The 26409-nt window shown below is 38.6% G+C and overlaps 1 protein-coding gene across 7 annotated transcripts in view; it reads right to left on the reverse strand.

Annotated features, from left to right (window-relative positions):
- FRMPD4 (FERM and PDZ domain containing 4) overlaps positions 1-26409 on the reverse strand; it is a 297809-nt gene that overhangs the window by 114872 nt on the left and 156528 nt on the right. For 2 of the 7 annotated variants that reach the window (XM_074534699.1, XM_074534696.1), the window contains exon 2: positions 21420-21498. The exons of the other annotated variants lie outside the window; for them this stretch is intronic. The gene's annotated coding sequence lies outside the window, so the exon portion shown is untranslated. The remainder of the gene's footprint in view (positions 1-21419; positions 21499-26409) is intronic. 7 annotated transcript variants of the gene reach the window in all.

The raw sequence follows: 26409 nt of genomic DNA on the forward strand, positions 1-26409 counted from the left end.
GCAGATCAAACACACAGTGCAACACCTGGCACGAGAAGAAGCACCAACCTTCTCTCTGTTAGCAAACCGTTTTATTGCTTCTTGTGCTGGAACAAGGGAAGGCCATGACACTGCTGTGTAACATGCTAAATTGCCTGAATATGTGAATCTCCTTGCACTTGATCATTATCCATTAAGCTCTCCCACCAAATAACCTTTAAAAGGCTGCAGCATCTCTGAGCCCACACAGTGTTTTATCCCACTACTTCAGCACTGTCTGCTAGTATTCCCACTCCCAAAGAAGGGCCCAGCAGCACTCCCAAGTGACAGTGTTTCCCCAGTAATCTGAAATGTTTTGTGTGGTACTGACTCCACACAGAAGAAGATTCAGCTAGCAAGGATCCACCATTGTTTCCCACAGGAATACCCAACGTTTGCACACATGCTTTTCCCCTCACCGGCAGGCATTAAGCTAGTTACTGCACATTCCCACTTTCTCCTGTGGGACTAGGAGGTTCAGAAGACAACAAACAAGTCTTTTAGCGAAATTAATATCTGTGCAATCAGAAAAAGGGAAAGAGCAGGAAGAAGAGGAAGGGCAACCAAAAAAGCTAAAGGCCAGCTAAGGACATGTGACAGACAGGCAAATAGGAATGACCACCCAACATGGAATACAATCTGAAATTTTGACATGAAAACCAAAACCACACAAAATAAGAGCATGTTTTGAATTAGTTGTCTTCCCCATTTTTGTCTTTCTCCACCCATCAAATATATTACAGCTTAATTTTATGTGCTAGGTTTATTTAAATTCAAACAGTAGCAAGGAATTTATTTCCCCTTGCCACAGATAGAGGCATAAGAAATTCTTTTCTTTAGAGAAACAGAGCACAATATAACCTGACAAACACTTCTGAAGGAACAGAATTGGTCTCCACAGACAACTCAGCAAGTGATTGTAAATTGCTAAATTCAATGAAGTTGTGCATAGTTAATCTTTCCCAAAGGAGGAATGTATCATTAAAAACAAACTAGCTGCTCAACCCTCCCCCTTAATTTCAAGGATTAATCACAATTGAGAAAAAAAGTGGTGCTTCAAAATACAATTTACATGTAAAGTAGAACATTACAATGGAATGCTAGGTATCATTTGGTTTATCAATTACATTAAGTACTCTATCTTCAAGAAGTAGAAAAACATTTCTGTTACCATATTCAAACACTGGTATTTGCCATAAGGCACAGTTTAAATCTAATATTGAAATGCTAGAATCCTTAAAAAAAATTAGTTCTTCAAGGCTAATCAAACACATAAATGTCAGATATGCTACACTAGCCCAGATAAATGCAACAAGTCCATTTCTGATCCAAGGAATTGATTAGAAACAGTCATACAAGGAACAAGTCCAATACACTTTTGACACCCTCTCATGCAGTTTCTTGTTAAGCTGAGCATAAACATTCTTTTTTCTCCATATGCTTGAGAGACAAAGAAAGGGTCCCTCCCTTCTTTGACAGGAGCCATTCTACAATGTGAGAATGTCAGCTTAACTACATCTACAGACTTCAAATAACACTTTGGAGTATTTGGAATACTAACCACTGCAGCTAACTAAATACTCTAGAATGCAACCTTTTTTATCAACACTGTATAAATGGATACCCATCCATTCAACAGTTTTCATTTTAATTAGATGTGTTTCACAAACCCTGTGCTATAATTTCACCATCTGTTAAATGGATACAGTGATATTTAAATTCCCAAGTAAAGTACATCAAACTATCAGATAATTTGTAGGAGCATAGGACAGTGATGATGATCAATATTGTAACTCTCTGCATTCAAATTAAAGGCTCATCTTTGAAAGGATTATAGTATTAGTGAATTTTAAGGTGCATCTAATTCCCTTGAAAGCTTTCTTTGAGCCCTTAAAACATTAATGGTGTCAGAACCATATCATATATGACAGGTAATAACTGTCCTACTTAACTATAAATATGTCTACATCTCATCTACTCCTCCAGACTTTCATAAAATCAGTGGGATACAAATTGGCACTTGAGACACTGTATGCACCTACATTAGATGTGTGCAAATTCACAATGGCTCCACAGGGAAAAAAGACATAATTTTTCCTACAGCTATTGTGCAATTCAATAATAAACACTCACATCATCACAATAAAGCAAGGTCTTTACTCTCAGAGGTGACTAGGATTCTCAGCTGCCTGTACAGTCTGAAAATAGGAGCAAGTGAACTGCATTTTTTTCTACACCTCCCTTCACTTGTTGAATATAATTCTGCTTGTCTGCAAGAATTCTCTTCAGTGGCCACTATGAAGGGCAAAAGATGGCAGAGAGGCGATAAATGCCAGGAATGATAAGCAAGTCAGACATTTCACCTGGGGGAAGAACAAAGTCATCTTGGTAATCTTTAAGTCAAGAGGATGCCTTAGTGGTGAGGAAGATCATCAGGCCCTGGGAGACCCCAGTCCAAATCCTACCTCCATGCTGGTGACCTTGGATAAATCCCTCAGGTCAGTGATCACCACTTGCCGTTTCCTTCCTGCACAGGCAAAGGAGGAGCACACCAAGGCTGCCAAGGTTTATGGCACTTACAAAGGCCAAAAAGACAAAGAAAATGCACCTTCTACTTGAGCAAGCCTGGCTACAGAGGCAGCACTGGCACTGCTGTCCATCACCCTCCCTGCTTGCTCATGGCAGTGGAGAGCCTGCCTGCTGGAGAGCCTTTAGGAGCACAGCTCTTGGGTGCCAAACTTCACTGGGAAAGCCAGGCCAGTACCATGCGAGCAGGGGTCTGAAAAATAGCTAAAATACTCCTCAACCTGCTTTTTGCTATTCCTACTGCAGAAATATAAAACCTGATCTTTGACATTAAACAATCAGTACATTAAATCATGAAAGTGGTGATTGCTGAAGTGGTGTGTAAGGAATCAATGTGTCCTGTGGAAGGACATTCTGACTGATAATGCAATAGCTCTGCCACAGAAAACATCTTCAGGTCAGCTTTTTTCTGCCCTGTGCTTGAGTAATGACCTGAAACATGAGATCATATGTAAAGTCTCCTGCACTGTACCAGTGATATGCTCTTTACGTGATATGCAGAACATACTCAGCATAAGCCATGCCTTAACAAGAAGTGTAAATCTTCAGCATTATCCACTTCTTTTTTAAAGATCAAAACTAGAACAGTTTGAATTTTTAAAGATTAAAGATAAAAATTTTCTAATGTCCAGAGCAGTTCAGATAGCGTCAATAATGAACATAGAAAGCAATACCATTTCTTCTTTCAAACGTGGAAAAAATAAATGTTTAAATAGGTTGAAAAATTTAATTTTAAAAAATTGACAGAGAATACATACATACAGACAATAAGTATGTAATATTGCCCCAAACTGTTTTCTTTGAACCAGCAATTGGAGATTCCTCTCAATAGGTCTTTGCAATAGAAATCCTGACAGATTTTTTTAACTGTGCCACCTCTATAGCTCAAGCCTGTAAATTCTGTTATAAATATAGTTCTTCCCTGAACTAGTGGAAATTAAGCTCTCAGGCTGTAATTTTAAAACAGCATAAACTGGCACTGACACAAAAGCATTCCCATTTTCCCAGCATCTCCTGCTTCACATCACAGTTGCTCCTGTGCCAATGAAAGTAAACTGGTTCACCTTAAAATTAGCAGCTAATTTTTTTTTCATTCAGATTCGTCTCTGCTTACTTCATGGCCTCACAGATGGTCACATGGCAGCAAAAAAAATTGTAGAACTGCGTTCTTCAGAGAGTTCTTTGGTAAAGCACTCAGTTAAATTGAATATCCCGATTGTATTTAGCATATTTAATGTCTAATGGGGCACAACACTCAGTATACAGTTGGGGCATGTCTTCCAAAATGTTCCCATCAAAGCAGCTCCCCTTGAAAACTCCCCCTCAACACATCTACCAAAAAAAAACCCTTAGCTTTTTTTTCCCTCTGCCTTATTTTCTCCCAGTGTTGCTTTTATTTAATATCTGTTAGCTCACAGCACAGGCTATCAAAAACTGAAACGGTCCACAGAGTTTCTGACAAAAATCCTCATAATTGTTTAAAATCTCTGTATGTGGAACCATATGGAGCTCTATGGTTTTCCTAAGTATAAATAATTTGAAATATTAATATTCTATGCCTACGTTCTCTTTATGTATTAGTAACTTTTTAAGCATCTACCTTGGATTTCCTCAGTTGGATTAAAATAGTGGAAGGATTATATTCTAATGTTTTATAGCAAGCCCTTGAACCATAGCAACTGTGGTGGATGGCTGAAATTATAAAATGTTTATTATGGGGATTCATTCATATTATAATGTTGTTTCTGGATTCAGTGTCCTGGAATCATCTTGTTCAACATCTTGATGTTTCTCATAGTACCCCCTCACACACAGGAATTATTTTTCCCTGAAAGCACTGTCTGCAGGGGCAGCAGTGACTCACACAAGTGAGACCACGTAGCACAAGCAGCTCAGTGCTGCAAATGGAGTAACAGTGTCGATACGCTGGCTTCCTTTAGTATATTCATATTTACATGAAGAAAAATCTTCCAAATTTTGAGTTTTGCCATGTAGCCTGGCTTCATTTCAACTTTCCATTGGTACAAAAGCCAGTTCTCTGCTTCCCATATTCCAGTACATACAGCAGTCCCTCTCCCACCCATCATAAAGAAAGACATCCTGCACAAAAGCCACGCTGCACTCCCAGAGTTGTTTATGGAGGACACACAGCTCCACAGGGGCAGCTCTAGCCACAACAATCCCAAGGAGGTACCGAGGGGAACACCAGAGATAAAACATTTTGTATTATTTGTTTTAAAAAGTAAGAACACCACACCTGAAGTATCTGCAGGGCATGTCTATGTGCAAATAGGAAACATTATTGTGACACAAGTGGAGTTCAGTAACCGTCTATCTATGATATTTAATCTTGCACTGCCTCAGGAATGAAACCCTTCTTTCTCAATCCAGTTCTCACCCTCTCCTGTCCCAGAAGACTACAGCAATACTTTTACCTCCATCATACCACTTTAACTTGAAAAAATGAGGAATGAAAGTTTTAAAGAATCTGTAGAGATACTATCAAAATCAATCATCATACCCTGCTATTGAAACTCTCCTGAGGGGCACACAGACATGATGGACAATAGTTTCTGGATACAAGATCAAGGACACTGAAAGACTTCTTGTCTTTGAAGAGATGAGTCCTATAAACCCCCAGAGAAGTAGTTCTGCCAGAAACTCAAAAGAAGAAAATTAACTGCCCCAGACACCTTCTGCTGTAGTAAAAAACTTAATTCATACTGAGTCTCTTATTACTAAATCATTTCAGTACAGAAGGGAACCCTAATGACTTGAGATATCCTTCATCTTCTACAACCCACACGCTTTCAAATCTTTTGATGGGAAAGAAAGCAGAAGGGTTTTAGTCCTCATCTAAATGTGTTCTATTTTTGAAATTTTCTATGTCAGTTAAAAGAAATTTGATGAGTATCATCCCACAATGAGTTTAGAGTTTCAAACTTGTAATTAACCAATCAACAAAGGTAGAATTGTTGTCCAAGACTGCCTTTCTTATTTGATCATGAGAATAAAATGCTAGAAAAATATTTTTGCCCTTTGAAACCTGTCATTCTCAATTATTTTGCAACACAGCCATGCTCCGGTCAAAGGTAGAATATGACTGCTGTATTCTACACACTTGCCTGAAATTTTCTCGCTGCATCATGCATCATCAGAAAAATGCAAATGCTATTCAGAAAATAAACACCTTTCTTGTACCTTGTGTTGGTTTTTTCAATTTTCCTGGTAAGGTCTATGAATAAAATCAGGTTGCCTTTCACTGGTTGATCAGAAATTGTCTCCACCTCAAAGTTTTTCTTTCTTAGGCATTACCTACTCCCCAAACACTGGCTGAAGCAAAAAAAATTCCAAACTTTTTTTTCTCCTGTCCCCACTTTCCATCACAGATGCTCCAAATTATTCACAATTTCACCAAGTACCACTCATTGTTACTCCAAACAGAGAACGATGCTAAAGGCTTCACTCGACCTTTAAATCCTTTGGGGGACCAGAGGAAACCTCAAGTACAACTCAAAAATTCACACTGAACTCCTCTATGGCAATTCACAATTGTAGAGAAGCTACATTTCTAGAAAGCCCCATCAGACTGTTTCTTTCATAGATTTCATTAGCTTCCATCTCCTCAGTGCCTAAACCAGATTTTTTCTAAATGGCAGCCTATGCCTAGATTGAGAACAGAAGACACTCCAATTAATTATGAATTCCTCCTCCAGAAGTCACTGCTCCTGCTGCCAGTCATGAGACAACAAGGGTCCATGCTGTGTAGCTGATCTGAAAGGTAAAGGATCCCTTTTACCAGGGATTCCATGGGGAATCCTCCATGTCAGCTCTCCTGCCACACAAGCAGGAAGTACACCAGCAGGTGCCCATCACTTCATCAGGGAAAAAAAGAAGGCAGTTCCACATGGCCAGAAAAGTCTATTTGTAGACTTTGTGAGCCACTCACAGGCTCCAAACTCTTCAGCATCAATTCCAGACTCCTGTCTGTATCACAGGCAGTACAGAACAATGAAGAAGAAAACCACTGGCTTTTCAAAATGTGCACTGTCCCCATTACACACCTCACTGTACAAGGAATGGCTCCTCTCAGTCTGAAACTACAACAACATGATGTTACCTCCAAACAAACTTTGTTCTAAGGATCTATGTGTAGAACATTTTTCACCAAGTATCTTCCAAAATTTTATTTTTGTTTTCCTCTCTCTTCTCTAACTGATACGTGCAAAGACACAAGTAACCAAACAGGACAGTGAAGTACCTATGGAACATGTTTGTTTCAGTTAGATAGAAAGCTCTTTAGAATTGTGTTGGCTGCTCAAAGAGCCACTGTTGTCCTCTGTGGACCCATAACTACCAAAGGTACAGGCAGGACACTGGGACAAGGTATGAAACAAAACTTGTGAGGCAATGCTGGACTGTTCCAGGCACTAACAACCTCCACATGCCTTGGAAAAGGGACAAGGCAAAGGTCTTGTCATTCCTTGAGGTACCTTGCCTGCCCCAGAATGCTTCCTTTCTTTGATTCCACAAAAAGTTATAAACTCTTTAGCACTGACAGAGCTGTTTCTTGCACTGCCCTGTTCCATGTAAGTTGAGTCTTCCCTTTCAGCAAAAATGTGCATGTACTCTGATTCTCTACAGTTACTGCTGCCCAATTAATGCACTTTTATGTCTGTTGTTTGGTTTGTTCTGGGTTTTATTTGGTTGGTTGGTTTCACGGGCTTCTTAAAATATCTGATACAGGTCACATTTTTCATTTGTCTGTCTCTTCTAGAACAAAAGATCTGGCTGGATCTTAAGAGCAGAGTATTGCAGAGAAAAGAGAAGAGTGAGAACACCCTCATATTTACCAGTTCTTCAGATTTTTTCTATGACTTAATCTCCTTCCTTTCAATTTCTTGGGAAATAAAATGAAATGGCCAATAAATTACATAAAGGTAGTCTATCTTAAATATATTTTGTAAATGAAATTAAACCAATGCTATCCTCTTAGTTTTGGAGGTGAAAGAAAAGTATATTTAAAATATTTTCCCTACACAGAAATCCAGCAATAAAAAGCATCACTGCACATTGATTATAGTTCTGAGAGCTAAAAAGTCATCTCCTTACAAAACACATTTGATGACCTTGAAATGAGATGCAGCCACTGACCACTGGCTGAGTTTGCTTTCCTTAAGCAGCATTTCCCCTTCAAAAATCTTAATTACAAAACTAATCAGTCTGCTGGGCTTAAATCTAATTTCAAATACTTTTTACAAGAACATGATTGTAGTTCAAAGTATTTTTTTCTAATTTGTAGATTAAAAATACCCTAAAAGCTCAATATTCCACTTGACTTTAAACCAAAATTCTCAAAACTGGGAATATATGATAAAATAGCCATCCTGCTATTAAAAGGGTAACAACACTATGCATTTTTCTATACTTCACTCCCCAGCAAAGTTGCAAAGACCTTCAGAAAAGGACCAGATAAATCATGTGCTGAGCAATCTGCTTACATTCTCAAAACATATGCAGAAAAGCCTGTGTTTCTACTGCTATCATGCTACAAGGCTGGGATTTTTTATTTCTTTTCTTTGAGTTCCTTTGTATTTCTCCATAGAGAAAATTATGGTTTTTATGGCAACATACTGAGAAATATTGTAAGTAAAGGACATGTTATGTAGTAGTCAGACATTTTCACCAGTGGTAAGAAGCCTGCATCCAGACAGGAGGTTATTTAAAGCACTCTAAACAACACGAAAATCTGAAGCAGTTTCATTCTTAGGGAATTACCACTTGGCATGTTGTGCTGCAGAATTATGTCACAAACATGGCATGCGTAAAACCTTAACAAATGAGGAAGAATTATTCAGGAGTGGGGTGTAAAAACTTTTTCCTTAGCCTTAGTGACTTCATGAAGTGCGAGCCAATAAAGTGGAACCAAAGTCTCATGTTTCAAATTTATTTTAGAGCTTACATACTTAAGGGAAGTGCATTACTTAATTATATGCATCAACAGAATATGAGATGCCTTCAAAACTAACTAATGGAACTCATTGAAGACCTGAAGCTGTGCAGATCCAATACAAAACTGGAGACAAATGATCTCAGAACATTCATCCCTTCAATATATCCCAGGCCAAACCACAGGGGAGCTTAGAACAAGGTGGGCAAAACATCCATCCGTAAGTGACAGAGGCAGATTCCCATGACAATTGATCTAGACATTTGCTCAGGAATTGTTTTCAAAATATTTTTTTCCTGCATTCTCTACTGGTTAACATACATGTCTTCCTGAAATTCCAAGGAAATGAATGCTTTCCACACAAGAAGCTACAAATGTGTAAAGTTGCAAAAGAAGGAAAGGAGACAAAGGAAGAAATTTCTTGGTTGCAAATAAAAAAAAAAAAAAAAGAAAACCAGAACCAAGGCAAACTTAAATCTCTGGCAAGAGCCCCCTCTATCCCAGAGAACCACAACAAGGACCAGTAACATTAATCTTCTCTGTCAACTTAGAATCACTGTTCACCTATTACTCAGTTTACAGTACACTTGGTGAATCTAGTGACTGCACCATTTCCTTTTGCCTGCCTTTAAGATTAGCAGCAAGGCCTAGAGTTCAGCTTGAATGATGTTTCTGGTACCAGCTGCCCAAACCACATGGCTGTCTGCCATTTTCCTGCTACACAATGACCAGCAAAAGCTCTTGCTGAGCTCTGAGGCAGCAGTGTTCATGCTCCAACAGCAACCTACACAATTACACATCACAGAATCACAGGACAACTCCATTTGGGAGGGATCTCTCAAAGCCAGCTCCTCCAATTTCCCACTCAAAAAAATTCAGCATTAAAAACAGTTATTACACTAAAAACTAAGTTGCCTGGAGTTATATGCTTTCACTCTATATGCCTATCCCATTAATCACTAAGCAAAAGACAGAAAAAGCAAAATTTTCTGATTCTATTCTTTCCTGTTTTTCGGTCTGTATCCTGTTCTTTCCCCAACAGTGTGTCCTAACCCAGTGATTTTTAAACATGAAGTCTGGAAACAAAAACCTGTAACACAAAATGCATGTTTTTTCTTTAATTTGATTTATGACCTGAAAAACATTCTGAAGGCAGACATTACTTTTACAACCAAAAGAGAAAATATAATTGTGAAATGTTGCTGCATAAAAAGCTCCTGAATACCAAGGCTCCAGCTATCTAAATCCCTAATATCTTATGATGTTAATCCATCTAGGTAAATGGACTTATAAATTTCTTCTAATAGCAGGCTCTTAGAAATGAAATTACACATACACACAGGAAAAAAAAAAGAAAAAACAAACAAACAAACAAAAAAAAAAAAACCAAAACCAAAACCTAAATCTTTTTCCCCTCCAATTTTCACCAGTCCTTGATTATATGCCATGGTAGGAGTTTGGGTACATATGCTCATATTCTGGCAAGCTACAACTGCATTGCTACTGTGATAGCTACTAGAAGGTCCCAAAGAATTTCTCTCAGCTCTCTGCAAGTGATAGCTAATGAAAATGATACAGACAGAGGTACAGGCAGCTGAGCTAACCTACTTACAGCCACTGACAAGCAGCTTCCTTAAAGATCTTGGAGCAGAAAATGGAACTTTCCCTGCAGAAAGAAAACTAGAGGGACTTTGCGACTTACACAGGTTTAATGTTGTTCTCTGACAAAAAGCTGTAGTGCTTCTGGCTGTTTTCCTACAGTAATGTAGAAGAATCTGTTTGCACGTTGCAACTGCATGTTACTCCAATCAAGGATTGCACCTGCACACACACTCAGATGGAGTCCAGCTCTTTGATATTATGCATTCTCTAAATCTGCAGTTCTCAGAGCTTGCTATTAATTGCATTGCAAGAGGAATGAAATTAGGCACAATATCAGTACAGGAAAATCTGAGAGAGAGCATACAGAAACACTGAATTTTAGCAGTCAATGCAAATTCTAAAATGAACTTCTGTGTTTTCAGTGCAGAAACTGCTTGGAGTCACCCAGCCACACGTGGGTTTAATCCATTTAAGAGCTGATATATGCATTGTTCCACCTACCATTGTATTGTTTCCCAATAACTTCACAACATACCCCATAAATTAGGTCACCTCATACCAACAGGGAATGAAAGAGATATGTTCAATTGAACTGGCTCCAACATCAGCACCAGCTGTATCGTGTCAGGCCTTCATGTGACAGCCTCAGCACAACAGATATTTTGGAACTAGTGAGCTAAAGGTTTAAAAATTATTCAATGGGTATATGTGATTTTCACAATAAAAAAAAAAAAAGTGGCATCTCTCTGAGTTGCAAGAAAGAAGACAGAAAAAGAAGAAAAATGGTAATTTGTGCATTCTCCTTCACTTAAAGGAATATGATGAATACAAAATATGGGAAGATTTGGGAAGAGGGAGTAAACAAAATTTCTCTTCTCTTGCTGCTCTGTATGATACAGCAAAAGGTGAAGCCCTGACAGAAGAAGGATCAGAATACCCATGTCAGACTATAAGAAACCTTGGGTGCCCATGAGAGGTTGCAGAAGTCCATTTTATCCAGGAAAGTTAGAAAAACAACATAAAGAACAGATACTGATGGTCAGACCCAAAATGGCTTGAGCCCAGCTTCCTTGTCATGTCCCTTACAGTGGGAAGCAGCAAAATTTGGGGAAGAAGTAACCAGCATTTAATTTTTTTTTCCCCAGCTATGACTATTAAATTGCTTAATCCTTTCTTGTACAAAAGCCATTAGAAAACAGATAATTGTTGTAATCTGTGCATTTTTGTCTTGCAGAAACACATCTTGAGACAGTGACTGCAGATGGAAGCAACTGAGAAAACTCTTACCAAGTTTGGTTCAAGAATCATACATTAACTTTCACCCTTTTGCACTCCCTCCTCCAGCACTGCAAATTCATTTAGAAATAGATTCTTTCCTTGACAGGATAAAGTAAACCAATTCTGCCAGCCCAAAGTCTTGGCTGTGGTAAGATGAATGTAAAGGGACCTAGCATATGCTGAGCTCTCTGCTGCTTTAGCCACAGCAAAGCACTACTAGCACAGCAGCCAGCCTCCAGGTTTCCAGTCATCCAGCCACTTGCAGAGTTTCACACCCCAAGAAACAGTCCTGGAGGATGCCAGAGCCTATGTGGAATGTGCTAAGTGCTGCTGTTTCACTGCCTTTGCTAGCAAGCTTTACCCCAAGCAACAGGTCAGCAGGCTGATTTTATCACCCACCACTCCATTATACTTCACAGAGCTTTTATTTCCTCAGTGTATTAACTCTCCCACCCATTTTCTGAAGCACAGAGCCAGAACTTGACAGCTTAATTTCTGTAAAGACATTCGGAAATGCTACATGTGTTCATAAGGGCCTAGTTATTTTTAAAACTGGCAAAAAAAAAGTGCCCAGTAACAGGAGTTATTTACTGTGATTCTACTGAAGCCCACCTGAACCTTTAGATGCTTCAATATCCTTAAAAACCTGACTGCATTGATTTACAATGATAAATCTAAGTTCCAAACAACCTAGGTTCAGGTTTGATAAGCATGTTACCAAGTTTAAGTTAACTTGAGACTGTCGTAGGCATTGCTAAAATAAATTAGTATGTCAACAAATACAGTATTAGTGAAATGAGTTAATTTTATTTTAAAGGTCATATCCTAACACAATTTAATCTTCTATTAATCAGCAACCCCAACAAAATAATAAATTTAAATATGCCTAGGTTTTTGAAATAAAGTTGTTATTCTATTTTTTAATTTAAATAAGAGGATTATGCTCTGTTCCCAAACAACAATATGTTGGGTTTGAAAATTCACTTTGGAGGACAGTACTTACACATGAGGACTATGGCTTCCCAACACTATTACTGAAGATAAACAGAAATTCTAATCCTACTTAAGATGCCAGAACTTTTACTACTAACTGTAGTAGGGTCAGGTTTTCATTTCTGCATATGATCATCAGCAAACACTAGTACCTAACTGGGGCTGCTGAGCCCCAGAGCACAGCTGGTGGTCTGGCTCTCCCCTGCAGGCAGGTTCCTGCAGCTCTGGGCAGGTGTGTGCTCAGGGAGCAGCGCTGGAGTGCAGCACTGCCCAGGAACCTTCCTGTTCACATCAGCAACTCACCAGCTCAAAATTAGCTCCACAGAACTGACAGCACAAAGAAACAACACAGGGTGCTTTGGACGGTAAATATTTACTGGCTGTCAGCTTAGATTGCAACAGCCCTAACCCTGCTGCTGGGTTAAACACAGTTGAGTCAGAGTCCTGAAGACATATCTGGGAGGATACACTCTTTTACCCCCCATACTGTTCCCTAGAAGTAAATCTAGGAGAGTTTGGAAAATAAAGTTGTTTTCTTAAGTCACAACAAGGCAATTATTTCTTTTTACCTGCTCTGTCAGAGCACACAGACGTGTAGGCATATTTGAAATCCAAGTAGGCAACAAACAATATTTTTTAAACTGGTCTTTGTGATCTACTGTGTCATTAATACAGACATTTTGAAGTCTACAAGTTTACAGGACTTATCCTGACAAAATATGTAAACATGATTTATTTACCTATTTTTCTAGCAAAGCTATATTTGCAAAATTATTTTAAATTCCTTACCCATTTTATGATCAAATGCGGAACAGAATATCTAGCTGCAAGTAAAAAGGTGAAAAACGAGACCTGCAAATATACACACACATATATATATATACACACACACATATATGTAATGCATGCATGGAGTACTAGAAATACACATCATACAAAGTAATCTGCTTTCCCACCAAGCTTCATTTTACCTGTGTGCTTGTAGCATTTTTTTCCTCCCCCAGTTTTGTTGTTTTAGAGCTAGGACCTCTGATTTTATTACAAGTTTAATTATTTTGTCTTCTAATTAAACTTTCTGGAATCTTGGTATTATGGCAGCTTTGATTCAGACATTAAATGAAGTTTCCTGAACTCAAAGTGGAGAAGGAAGATTTTTAGCTATGAAATGTTGAGGCAGAAGAGGAATTGCATAAAAGCTTTCAGACAAGCCCTGCTCTCCTGGTTTTGTCTGGAAAAGAGTTAATTTTATTATTAGACACCTATTCCTGAGAAGTCTGACAGATATTTAATTGTCCTTCCATATTTATTCTTAATCACATTTTCAAAAAATCTACTTCTTCTACCCCAAATCACAAACTTAAAAAAAAAGTCCTTCTACGTTTTGTTTATAGAGAGACAGCAAGTGAAATATGCTGCTTCTTTTCCTAAAAGCTGTAAGAGGTTTAGCATAAATCTTACAGAAGACATACAGTTTCAAGTATACAATAGGAAGGCATCAGAGTGTCAAAATACTGCATCACTCACACAGCAACTGAAAAATATAAAGACAGAATAAAATTGAAGGAGAAATAATTCAAATAAATAGGTCTGTACACTCCCTTCTTTTTAACATTATGTTGCTCAAGACTCCTCTTTTCCCAATTTATACACAAAGGTACTGTGTAACTGAGTACCTTGTTGCCAGAGCCCTCGCTTCTGTTTCTCTGCTGTTATTTTCCTGTGCCCTGACCAGTGCCTGCCATGAAACACAGCACAGCTGGAGATGCCCTTCCTTTGGCTGCATCCTTCTAAGGCTCCCAACAGCCTGGCCGGCTCCAGGGAGGGCAGGGCAGGACAGTCCCTCAAACCTCTCTGCTTCTCCTTCAAAAGGCTTCTGTGCTACGAGCCCCACAAGGTGACAAGAGTCATGGGAGCTATGGCTGAGCCCTGTCTGAGGGTGGAAAGAAGTGAGTGAGGCACAGTGGAAAGCTTCAGATCTTCAGCGCTCACAACTTTCATCCATCCACACAAAAGCCAAATATGAGTTTGTTTTGTGTTTGGCAGCATTGGCTTTAAACTAAATTAAAACGTCTCCCACCCAGCTCTGGTCTCTATGGTACCATCCTTTGTTAAAGGCTTGTGCATTAGGCATTTGGCTATAAGCATGAAATATTTTCTGTCCTTGAATCTAGCCCTGAGCCCCATTACTAAGTTTCAAGCTGTCTTCACCATAGCAAAAGCTGTTCCTTTGCTGCCAGTCCTCAGGGCCCGTCTCTCTAGAGCTGCAGCAAGGTGCTGTAGTTAGACCTAGCATGGCCTGTTACAGCTTGTGCTTGGGGACTGCCCTAAATCAATCACAAAAATGTCACCAGCAAAGAGATGAAACTTTAATATTGCTTTTTACAGCACATTCCCTTTTATCTGTTAAGAAGAGGATGCTGCTCAGTTCCCTTCAGTCTCATCTCCCAGCTCCTCAGGAGTTTATAAAACCCTCTTATGATTTTCTTTTTTGTTGCTGCCATTGCATTTTCCTCCACCTTCCCCCCACCAAAAACCTCTGGGAAGGCAGCCATCAAACTCTTCCAGAGCTTGCTTTTTATAACTGCTCTACTTCCTCTTATATTTTCTTCTGTGTGTGCATCTGTGTGCACACCACCTGTATCTTCATTAATATTTACTCTCTTTTGAGGAGGAAAATGCTTCTCAATTTACTGGCATATTTACTTCATGTGCTGTGCTGCACGCCAAGTCATAAAACATAAAACATTTTCTCCATTTGAACAATGCAAACTCAGTCTGACACCAAATTTCCCTTGTCACCCCTCTACATCTTGCGTTGCTCGGTGCACAAAACAATTTGCAGTTGCACAGACGCGTAACACAATGATCCTTGAATACATTTTTTGGCTCTTGCACCCACTTTTCTTCTCCCTTCTTCACCCTACAGCTTGACTACCATGTGCTCTGAAGAGCTGGCGGGCTCAGTCAGTGACAGGGCTCCTTCCCTTGTCACTCCAGCCAGCTTTGAAAGCTGGGATGTGGTGAGCAGAAGCATCAAGCCAGTCTGGAGCAAAGGCTGCACCATTCCTCTCTCTGTAGGGAAGTGCAGCCCCTTCCCTTGAGATGCCAAGGGTGATGAGCAGGGAAAAAACAGATTAGTTCTAAGGCACAGCTCTTCCCTCAGCACTGCCCAAGGCACTGGAGCTAAACACTTCCACTAAATACAAGCACATGCCCAGAGGCACAGTCTTGCTCTGTTTATATGCTTTATGAAGCCTTTTTTTTTCCCCCTACTGCAATCTTGGCTTCTTTCATAATGTTCTCAGTTGGTTTTATCTAAACCAATTTCTCCCTTTTTGCCACACTAATAATATTTGACTCAATCTGTCCTACTGACTCCTCACATAGCTATAACCATTCTCATATAGCAGGAACCAGGCATGCATTCATTTTATAATGTACTTCTTCCTTGGGGAGTATCCCATGGATACCTTTCATCATCTTTCTCCACCACTCCTCCACACTCCTCTCACCTCATAGGTCAGGTTCAGCTGGAAAAGGTTTGTTTAGTCCCACTACTTGTCTAGGAAGCACAAATAGGACACCAGTTTAATCTGTGGTTGAGAAACAAGCAAAACAGGGCAAAAAAGACTGCAAGGCAGGCAGATAACAAGGATAATTGTCCTCACTTTTTATTATAACATATTGAGTCAGTAGCTTTCTTTACCTTGGAAGTAAACGTGTGAGATGCATAAGCAAAGAAAATGCCAGGAATAGAAATACACTGCTTCGGGAACATAACAACCAGCTTGAATCCTAAAATGGTCAGTGGAGTGAAATCCCAATGCTCATTCTAAGTATGCCATTGCTTGTTTTATTGGGTCACATTTCACCCCACATAAGAAAGAAATTTAATATTACCAGCTGTTGAGATACCCGGCAGAACACATATTGCTCCTACAAAGGCTAACCCTGTTAAAATGCTTTTAATTCATTTACCTGGAAGCACTGGGCAGAGGAGAGAAACTAAATCCTCTATCAGTGAATGAAAAAGCAGGAAAACAGCTTCTGCCAGAAAAATATCCAATTTGTACTTTCACTGAATCCAACACATTAGAAACGTCTCCCTGCCTCCTAGCACCAGCTTGGATGATCTAATTAGTTTAAAATCATTGGACCAAAGTTAATTAGAGAGAAAGAAGGAGGTGGGAAATACACAGGTGTATCATACATTCTTCAATTTGTATAGGAAGGGATGTAAAGCAAAATCCAATTAAACTATTCCAAAATCTGGAGAACCCAAGGCCAGCAAGAGTCCCGGTTATGAAAATGCATGTTTAGTAGCTTGTATCCTCATGACTGTTAGACACCCAGGTTCATTTTTCACTCCAGTATCATAAGGGTTATAATTTCATTCCCAAAACCAACAAAATCCTGGGACCAGGGGCTGATTGACCAGGTGAAGAGTTGTCAGCTGAGAACCTGACCAGAGAAGCAATCCCCTTACATGAGGTACCACTGACCATCCCTGGAGCATGCAGGCAAGCAAACCCCATGCCATGGGATCAAGAGTCACCACTTGGGTCAGAGAAGGCTCAAGAAAAAGCCCCAAACTTCTGATTTTATAAGTATCAGTAAAGATTATTTTATAACTTATTTCCATTGTTACTAAGTATCATTTTTTCAGGGTTAATATTCTTAATACACTGAATTTATGCACTCCATTAGAACAAATTAATTAAACAGTTTTTAATCTGCTTGGCAGTAAAGGATGCATCAGGATCATCGAATCCAACATCCAGCCTGCTGCAGCCCCAGTTTCACACAGCGTGCCTGAGAATGTTGTCCAAATGCTTCTTGAACTCAGTCAGATTTATCAGATTTCTACTCATGTGGTTTTATAAAGGACTCTGAAGTACATACTTTATTTCCATTTAGCAAGAAAGGCTTAGGGAAAGCAGAGTGGCACCAACAGTGACCTCCCTTCATGGTGGTCCCATGGTGGTCTCTGGCAAGCCATGAGAGGTGTAAGGATTACCATAGGGATGGGGCATGGCCTGGACAACAACTGGCTAGGGGTGGAAGGCAATAAAGTGGATGTAAAGTTTTGATGCTGCATTAAAACAAAGGAGTGCATGTGTACAAATAAAACAAAACTGCCCCAAACACTTCCCAAGTAGCACTGACCTGTTCTTCCCCGACTGCCCACAGAGATGTTTCCACAAATATAAGGGCACTGAAGTACAGTGTTGCATTTATAATTTTCTCTCAAATAGTCCACTTTAAGATAAGGATTATTTGTCTCATACTGGGTGAAGCATTATTACTTCCAGATATGTCTTTTGATGTTTTCATCCTTCAGTTTTCTGGGTAGAAGACCAGAAGTCCACCTTCAACAGTACTTCACCATATCAAATACAGTAACATCATTGTATTGCTTTCCAAAAAGGTACACAATTGAAACCCTTGAGTCAATTCTCTTTTGATGATTTACAAAAGGCAGCTGCTTTAATATAAAAGCACTTTGAAGGATCTTTATTTTTTCTGTAAACAGATACATATTTTTCTAATTGAGATTTTTAAAACCTTCTCTTCCAAAACTCTTCTTTCATCTGAAAATTATACCTAAAGCACACCTAAAGTGCATCAACCCCCCTGCAGCCCCATATGTAGCTGCTGCCCTGAGCTGCATGAGCTCATGCAGAGATGCTGCACAGTAAAAAAAACCAAAAAAGCAGTGCAAGCATGAAAAACCATCAACAAATTTTTCATTCCTAAGTTAAGGGAAATGGTTGAATGATGCACCAGAAGAGATATTAATCTTGGGCATTCTGTAATCTTCTCTGTCCTCGGAGTAGTAGTAAAGCAAGGAGACATTTTTCCTTTGAAAGGAATGACAAGCTGAAATATTCCTTCAGGCACCACATTCCTCATTTCACTTTTTATCAGACAGCAGGATTTATTTGGTTTAGCTGGGCCCAAACTTGATATAGTGGCATCAGTGAGAGAAATGAGAGGTGGACAGTGAAAGAGAAATTACAAACCTCCTCCACATTAAAATATAATTTGACTTAAAGTGTACCCCAAACAACTTCCATAGGAGTTTAGGGTGGCAGGTGTTGTTACCTTCATCAGATAGATGCATCTCTGATAAAATAAATAAATGATAAATAAATAATCACTTAAAAGAACCAGTTGGAAGCCAAGTGACTTTGAATTGTATTATATAGCATAATGAAGTCCTTAATATCAACACACAAAAATTACCCATTATACAGAAACACATACAAGCTTGCGGATTTCCAGTCATTTTTTATAAAGTTATTTTATATTTTAAGCACAGTAAATATTTTCAAGAAGGATGGTATTGAAAACACTAGTGAATCTGGTTAAAAAGTTAAAGTTTATTCTTATAATTTTGCAAAAACATTTGTCAACTCATTGGAAAGCTTTCATAATATTCTTGCACTAGTTATTTCTTCCTGCACCAAAATTAATGTTAAAATTCAGATGATCATGTAAAAGACCTTATGCCTCTGACTGCACTTATTCTTCACTATTTTTCACTAAATTTGAACAAAGCAACATAATGGGCATGAAAAATAAACCAAGTGATGTGTCAAGACAATGCAAAGTTCTTTAGCTGAGTCTCAAGCATTTCTACACTTTTTTAAAATCAAAAATATTCTTTATTCAGATGTGCACTACATTATCTTTTACCCTGAAATCAGGCAAACAAATTCTTAGCAAAATAATATCATTCCATGCTAAATAGTTTAAATTTAAAAAAGAAATATGGAATACAAAGCCCAAATAAAAGAGCAGTCTCATGTCTAGAGACTATCTATTGAATGACCCATTGCACTGATCAAGAGCAGCACAGACAAACCCACCATGCTCCATTTTCATCTTTGACATCAGAAAGAAAACATCATCAAGACACGTGGCATCTCCAAGGTTGAAGGCTGGCACATGAGCATTGCGTGAAATATGGGTACTTATTGCTAGACATTTATTCCTAGCATATTTGGTAATTATGGAGATGAAGAATAACTTGTTCATTATCCAGTTCAGAGCAGCAGGGAGGAGAGAGGTCAGGTACATACTACACAAGACCCACAACTTAGACCCCAACTGAAGTAACAGTCTAACTTTAACACATTAGATTTTGCAGAAAGGGAAAAAATAAAATACTTTCTCAGTTTTTGTCCACCGTCTTACAAAAATTGCATTAAAATCAAGTTCTTACAAAGAACATTTATTTTTTACAATACTGTACTCAGTTCTCCATTGTCTGTAGGACAAAATAATTGAGATAATGGGATTACAGTGAGACAAGAGAAAAATATCAGCCCGAAACAAACTGACCTATACAGTGCAAGTTCATATGTCTCTTCATCAATGGCACAATGCATTCACAATCCAGAAGAAACTTACTCATGCAAATTAATAAACTTCTCTACTATATATACATCACTATTTTAATAATAAAACATTTAAAAATCCAATGCTGTCAACCATTTAAATAAGAATTTTGATTACATTTCTATACTGTCAACTCATCATGACAAGACTACTTCAAGAAGTTCAGGCCTTTCAAACACCTACAATTAAAAGAATATGAATGAAGGTATTTTTCCCTAGGAAGCTTTCACTTCACATACTTTGTTGTCTTGTATGATACTGTTGTTCTGTATCAAAAAGATGTAATTTATTTTGGGACAGCTTAACTTTTTTTCTGGTTCTAATGCTTCTAGTAAAGTTCTAGTAAAGTCAACAACTTCCTAATTTCTAGAGTTATGAAACTTTCTTTATGATTTCCAGGTGCATCACCACTGAGGAATGCAATTGTGCCAAATTAATGCAATGTGTCATTACATACTCTTTCCTTATTAAAGAAATGCTGTATAAAACCCCTTGTAATACACAGAAATCTCAGCTTCTTTTTGGCTTGAGGTGCAGAACCTGGAATACATTGGCAATGAGACAGGATTTTAAATAGGACAGCAACACAAGGAAAAAATAATAATATGGAAAATACAGCTCTGGGCTGCAAGACACTATTTTTTTAAAAAATAATGCAACAGTAATTATCAAAATGGTATGGTAAAAAGCCAACAGTCTTCATTGTTTAATATGTCTACATGAATAATTCAACACATCTTAAAATATCATACAGATTTTTTCTTTTTAATAAAGAGCAAGAAAGCATCAAAAATTTTTACAGTACAGATTCCCACATTCTTCTGGTAATACACTAGCTTTAACTACAAATTCCTCAGGTGACATCTGGTTAATCTATTGCAAAGATATTTTAGAGAACCAAAAAGCATTACCACATTATTTTGCTTTTAATGAATCCTATTCCACAGTGATAAATTTAGTTTAATCTTATTTGAAGCCTGTGTAAGAAAAGGTAGGGTGGCTGTTCATGTCTTATATTTTTCTAAGTTGCAGTAATCTGGTTGTTTAATACAAGCAATTTCTTTTGGATGAGGGATGTTGCATTTACAATGCAGCTATCAACATGCAGGTACATATCCAGCCTACTGATTCAGCATTGACCTATTAAAAGCATTCTCTTACATCTCTTTTTACTATTAAGAAATTCTTTGAGAAACTAGCCTTAAAAAAAGCAGCCTTAAAACTGTAATCTCACGAGATTTCCTCTACTCTCAATGGGCAGACTGAAGTTTCTTCCAGGAGCAACCCAGCAGAGGAAGTTGGAACAGTTTTGGTTTTTGCTAGAGGAGCTACCACATCCTCTCTACTCATTAGAGAGGGACTCTACAAAGACCAGACTCCCAGGGTTAAAATTTATCACACATATGTGGGTCTTTGGTTTGTTTCACATTAGCAGCTCACAAACCTTGTAGTTCAAACATGAAAGTTAGTGCTACCTCATACAAAGCAAACAGGAATCAAAACTATTGCTGAGAGTTTTCAGACAAAATGCCCTTAAACCTTCCTGCTCAGAAAGCAGAATAAAGTATATTCATGAAGAGAAGCTCACCAGTGAGATGAACTGAGGCTGCAGAGTGCTGGTTTTTTGTGGTCTGATATTAAAGAGCAGCAGATTCTGCAGGTCTCATCTGAAAATATATTCAGTTTTGACTGAATACAAGAATGTAGGAGGGAAGAATACATCAGCATCTGCAATTAGTATAACATTCTCAGAATGAGCAAAGAAGGTTTTTTCTCTAGGCCAAATAAAGTCATGTCTTGTCAACGTCATAAGAAAACAGTCCTCTATATTATTTTCGATACAGAGGCAGAAAGAGGATTACACTGAAAGCTGAAGTAACAAAAGAAACGAACCTCCTCCAGGAATACTTTTCTTGCAATAAAGCAATTATGAGCACATTATCTAAGATCCTTATCTGGTTAAGAAAAAACAGTTAAAATGCAAAGAAGGTCTTGAGTCATTAGACAGTTTTGAAGGATCATGTGCATTGAGCTTTCAGCTAAATGAATTATTAGTTTTTTTCATGGATAATGTGAATCCATTTTCAAGCAATTAGTCTGCAAGCATTATCAACTCCCTATATGCTGATAGTTACCTGCGTACTCTGCAAAATGAATGTTAAATATCTAGCAGGTTTATACAAATCTCGTTTACGCTTCAAAAGGACGTAATGAGAATGAAAGCTTTAACATTTACACTCAAACTGACATGTTTTGAAAAGAAAAGCCATAGGAGTTGAATGGGACAAGAGCCTTTTGACACAGACATTTTTCAAACCTCAGGAAGATTTCAGGCATTGACTCTGATCCACACTTGAATAGTCTTTCTCGTCAAACACTGCCACCCCAGCACCTCAGGGAATACGTATAATTCACCAAATGCATACGGCTTTCTTACAGCCCCTTTCTTGAAAAACAGGAATGAATGTGCTCCCAAACCACAAAAGACAGAACATTCACAGATGCTGGATGCTTCAGAAGTTTCAGCTATGTCACTCAACCAAAGCAATCCTATCTTCAATTGTAGTAGCTTTGCTGGGCTTGAAAAAACTGTTTCATGAGGTTTAATTAGCTTTGGGAATTAATCTGCAACACAGAGATGGGCCCTCTTCACAGAGGTTGACATGCAAATGGTGAAGACAGAGTAAAAGCTCCATCAGAGGAAAAAATAACCCTAAAACCCTCCTACAGGTTCAGCATCTCTTTCATCTGCAGAGAATACTGGGAGAGGGCAGCAAGCAATAGCCCTGAGAGGCTACAATACTTGAGAATGCCCTACTCAAGTAACATATGATAGAAATGACAGACCTAATTCAAACAGAGCTGGCAGCAGTCAGGGGCTATAAAATCCAGACAGCTTTTTGCACAATCACATAATAATAACAATAATGGAAAAATAGCAAAAGCATTTGTCTAGCTCCAAGATATAATGTGCGAATATTCAGAAGAGCAAAGGCTGTTTAAAGCTCGTGTACAGTGAGAGACTAACATTTATTTTCTTGACATGTGCACCACCTAATCTCTACTTGGAGCTATCCATTTAGTGTTTAAATTGGACAATCATATAGCATTCAATACTACCTCCACACAGGAAGCAAGCAGTAAAACCTCACTGACTCTTGGCATTTTCCTTCTCTTTTGCAGATACAGCCATCTCTATGAAAATTCCTGTTAAGCAATACCATAAAATGACGTCTCCAGTAATATCATCAGACAAAAATTCTGTGCACAGCAGCCAGTTCTTGCAGGTTCTACACATTTTCCCCCCATGAATATTGACATGCTGATATTAACACCTTGCTTCTCATTCTTACACAGACAGAAAATACATATGGTAGCCTGGATCTGACTGCTATCCTTACTAGTAACTTGTACCTGAAATTTGTATTTACTCATGTTGCAACTGATAAAAAAAAAAAAAGAGAACAACCTGTTAATGAACCCCCAGCTGAAAGCTGCTACATTCCTCTCAGACAGCACAACCAGCTTTACTCCAGCACATTGAAAAGAAGCAAGGCACACACTGCGGCTTAAAAGATGACTGAAAAAACAATGACCATGCACAGAGCACCAGACGACAGTTCCTCATGCTCTACTGCACAGCTTTCTTTTTTTTTTTCCATCTGAAATGAAATTGGAGACTTAATCACCTGTCTCAATCAGGCTAATCTTATATATTGATACTCAGATTAAAAGCTCAGTGGGAAATTTCATATTGCCAGGAAAAGATGGCTCCTTAGCTTCTACTGGAAGAATTTTGCTAAAAATTTAACTTTGTAAGAATGGCAGTAATTTTATTCTTTGCACTGTCTTTATTAATTTACTCAGCATATTTTCATTTTCTACTGTAGCCAGTCCCAGTAAAACATTCAGTCAATAAACACCTTCTTATCACTTAGGCAACACATGATTAATAATTTGGTGCTTCCCTCTCAAAGAATCCTTAAAAAAGCCAATTTTCCCATAAGGGCAATAATTTTAATATGCATGGCTAGTAAATCTGTCTTTTTATTTTATTTGTAAAATTAATTTATATGAATATGAGAAAATAAACTCCACACACTAGAATTTTTACTCAATTTCATCTTTTTGTATTGTAGGCATTGATAATAATACAGTTTTATCACATTCTGAGGCACTAGTTATTTTCCTGTAAAGAAATGTAAATCATGCAAAGAGATTCTTTGGTAAAAATCCTACTTTTAAACATCAATTTTTTAAATGCTTATGTTTTTAAAGAGGTAATTACATATGTGGCAATATTTTGCCATTACTTCATTCTAATTCAGTTAATCACAGTTTGGCTTAATAACCTCCTTAGCTTTTAGTAATTTTTTATTTCCTAATGACATGTCAGCTTTGAAGTTTCCTTAGCTTAGAACTAAGTTGTCTTGAAAAATGAAGTGGCCAAATTATAATTATTTATTTGCCCTTTATACTGTAATTTCACTTTGAGGATCCCAAAACAGCTGAGCAACCTCAAAATATTCAACCTCACAAAACGCTTGCTAATGCAAATGTGTCTACACCTGCTTCACACGTGGGAAGATTGCAGCGTGGAGAAATTAGGTGGCAATATGCCCCAAAAGTCTTCTATGTGAGTCAGGAGTAGCATCTTGTAACAACTCCTCATTTCTCCATTTCAACAAGACAAAACAACCCTGTGTACCACACATCTTCATCTGCATTTTCTCCTGAGAGCCTTACTTAAGCTAAGCAAAATCCAAGTAATTCTCCAACTTTTCTCCATGGCCTAAGACCAAATGTGGCGAGGATCAGGAAAAAAAGGAAAAGAAGGATAAAATTTACTTTGGAAGCTTTCCAAATCTGTGGGCCGTACTCTCAGCAGTCCACACAAATGTGGAGCTACCAGTGGTGTGGAACCTGTGGGTAAGAGCAGAGCTACCCAAGGGCTGTCCCAGGCCATGCCTAGCTCCTGGAATGGCATCCCTATAGGCCAGGGGTGGACACTGGAAGACAGGAGACCTCCTGAGACAGGGGTCTAGGGACAGGAATAGAATAATATTCCTGTCCCAGAGATGGGGACAGAGCTGTGTGTCCTTTACACATGAGCTTATTCACCTCCCTCACAGTCCTTCATCGTGTCACCTTTCCCTCCCAACAAACCCCCAACACAGCCACAAAACACAGTTCAGCAGCTTCTACGGTCAGTCTACATGTCTTCTATGTATAACATATCATGGCAGCCTTACAACAGACCAAATTTGGGATTTACTGCAAATATCAAAGGCAACATTTACTGCAGAATGTCGTAAATGATGATGCATTAAATGCATCCCAAATACTTCATCAGTACTGAAATATGCTAAAAGGCCAAATCAGATTTCATTCACATGGAGATATGATGGAGTCTGGATCCTTGGAGATACTCAAAACCCAACTGGACACAGTCCTGGGCCACCAACTCTAGGCATCCCTGCCTGAGAAAAGGATTAGACAAGGTGACCTTCAGAGGTCCCTTCCAGCCTCAATCATTCCTGCAATTCTGAATATCAATCCTACGACATGTAAGTAACAGATAGGTATTTGGTACCTATTTAGAGTAGACATATGTGGTACAAAAGTAGTATAAGACTAATTTGTGCTGGTGCATGTATGAAAGTACTTTATGCTACAGTTGCAATTCAGAGACTCCCAGAAAGTGCACTGAAGACAGAAGCAGAAGAGGAATTACTAACAAACAGGACAAGATGCACCTCCTGGGAGCTCCTCAAAAGGAAGGAAGCCTTGATGAGAGAAAGCAAGGTTGCAAACCTCTTACACTATTAGTATAATTCAGTTTTAGGAGGCAACACACAACTGAATTTCCAACTTGGCTCCAAGCTTCCAAGAGGCTCCACTCTCCAAGGCAGCCCTTCAGAAGCACATGGCTGAGGAAGCTTTGTAGTTTAACCAATGTTTAGAAGCATCTCAAGAGAACCCCTAATAAGAAAGTCAGGAGACCGGTCACAGTAATTTTTATGTGCATAAGAGGTTTTAATTTTTTTAACAAGTGTCTGTATTTTGTCATGTTAGAGCCAAAAAAAAGCTCTCCCAGCAGGGAAAGAGTGAAAATGTTCTACAAGCAAACATGGTAGCAGCAGAGCGCAAATCTCCTGCAGAAACAACACAGCCAAGTAAACTGGTGTTAGCAGAAAGCCTTTCGTAAATCAGGAGTTGAATCAGTTTCCAGTCAAGTGCAAGAGTAGTTTTCTGGCCAGGTATTATCTAATGTCATTCACCACGTATCATCTAATAGGTTTTTCACAGGAAGTATAGCTGAGAGGGGCTACACAGCTTGCAAAATTCACGCTGTGATTTTGTAAAAACATAAACATCCAAAACAACAGTGAAGGACTAAGCAAGTGAAAGGAACTTTACTGTAATGGCTTAGTGAAACAAACAAATTTGTGCCCTTTGCGTTACTCTTACGCTTCACAGACCTCTGAACTGCAGGACTAAACTTCGCCCAGCAGTGGAAAATGAATGGCACAAGACCACAAACCATCCCCTAGCACATCCTAGTCCTTGCTGTCTCT

The sequence above is a fragment of the Zonotrichia albicollis genome, chromosome 2 (assembly GCF_047830755.1).
Source record: "Zonotrichia albicollis isolate bZonAlb1 chromosome 2, bZonAlb1.hap1, whole genome shotgun sequence".
Lineage (NCBI taxonomy): Eukaryota > Metazoa > Chordata > Aves > Passeriformes > Passerellidae > Zonotrichia > Zonotrichia albicollis.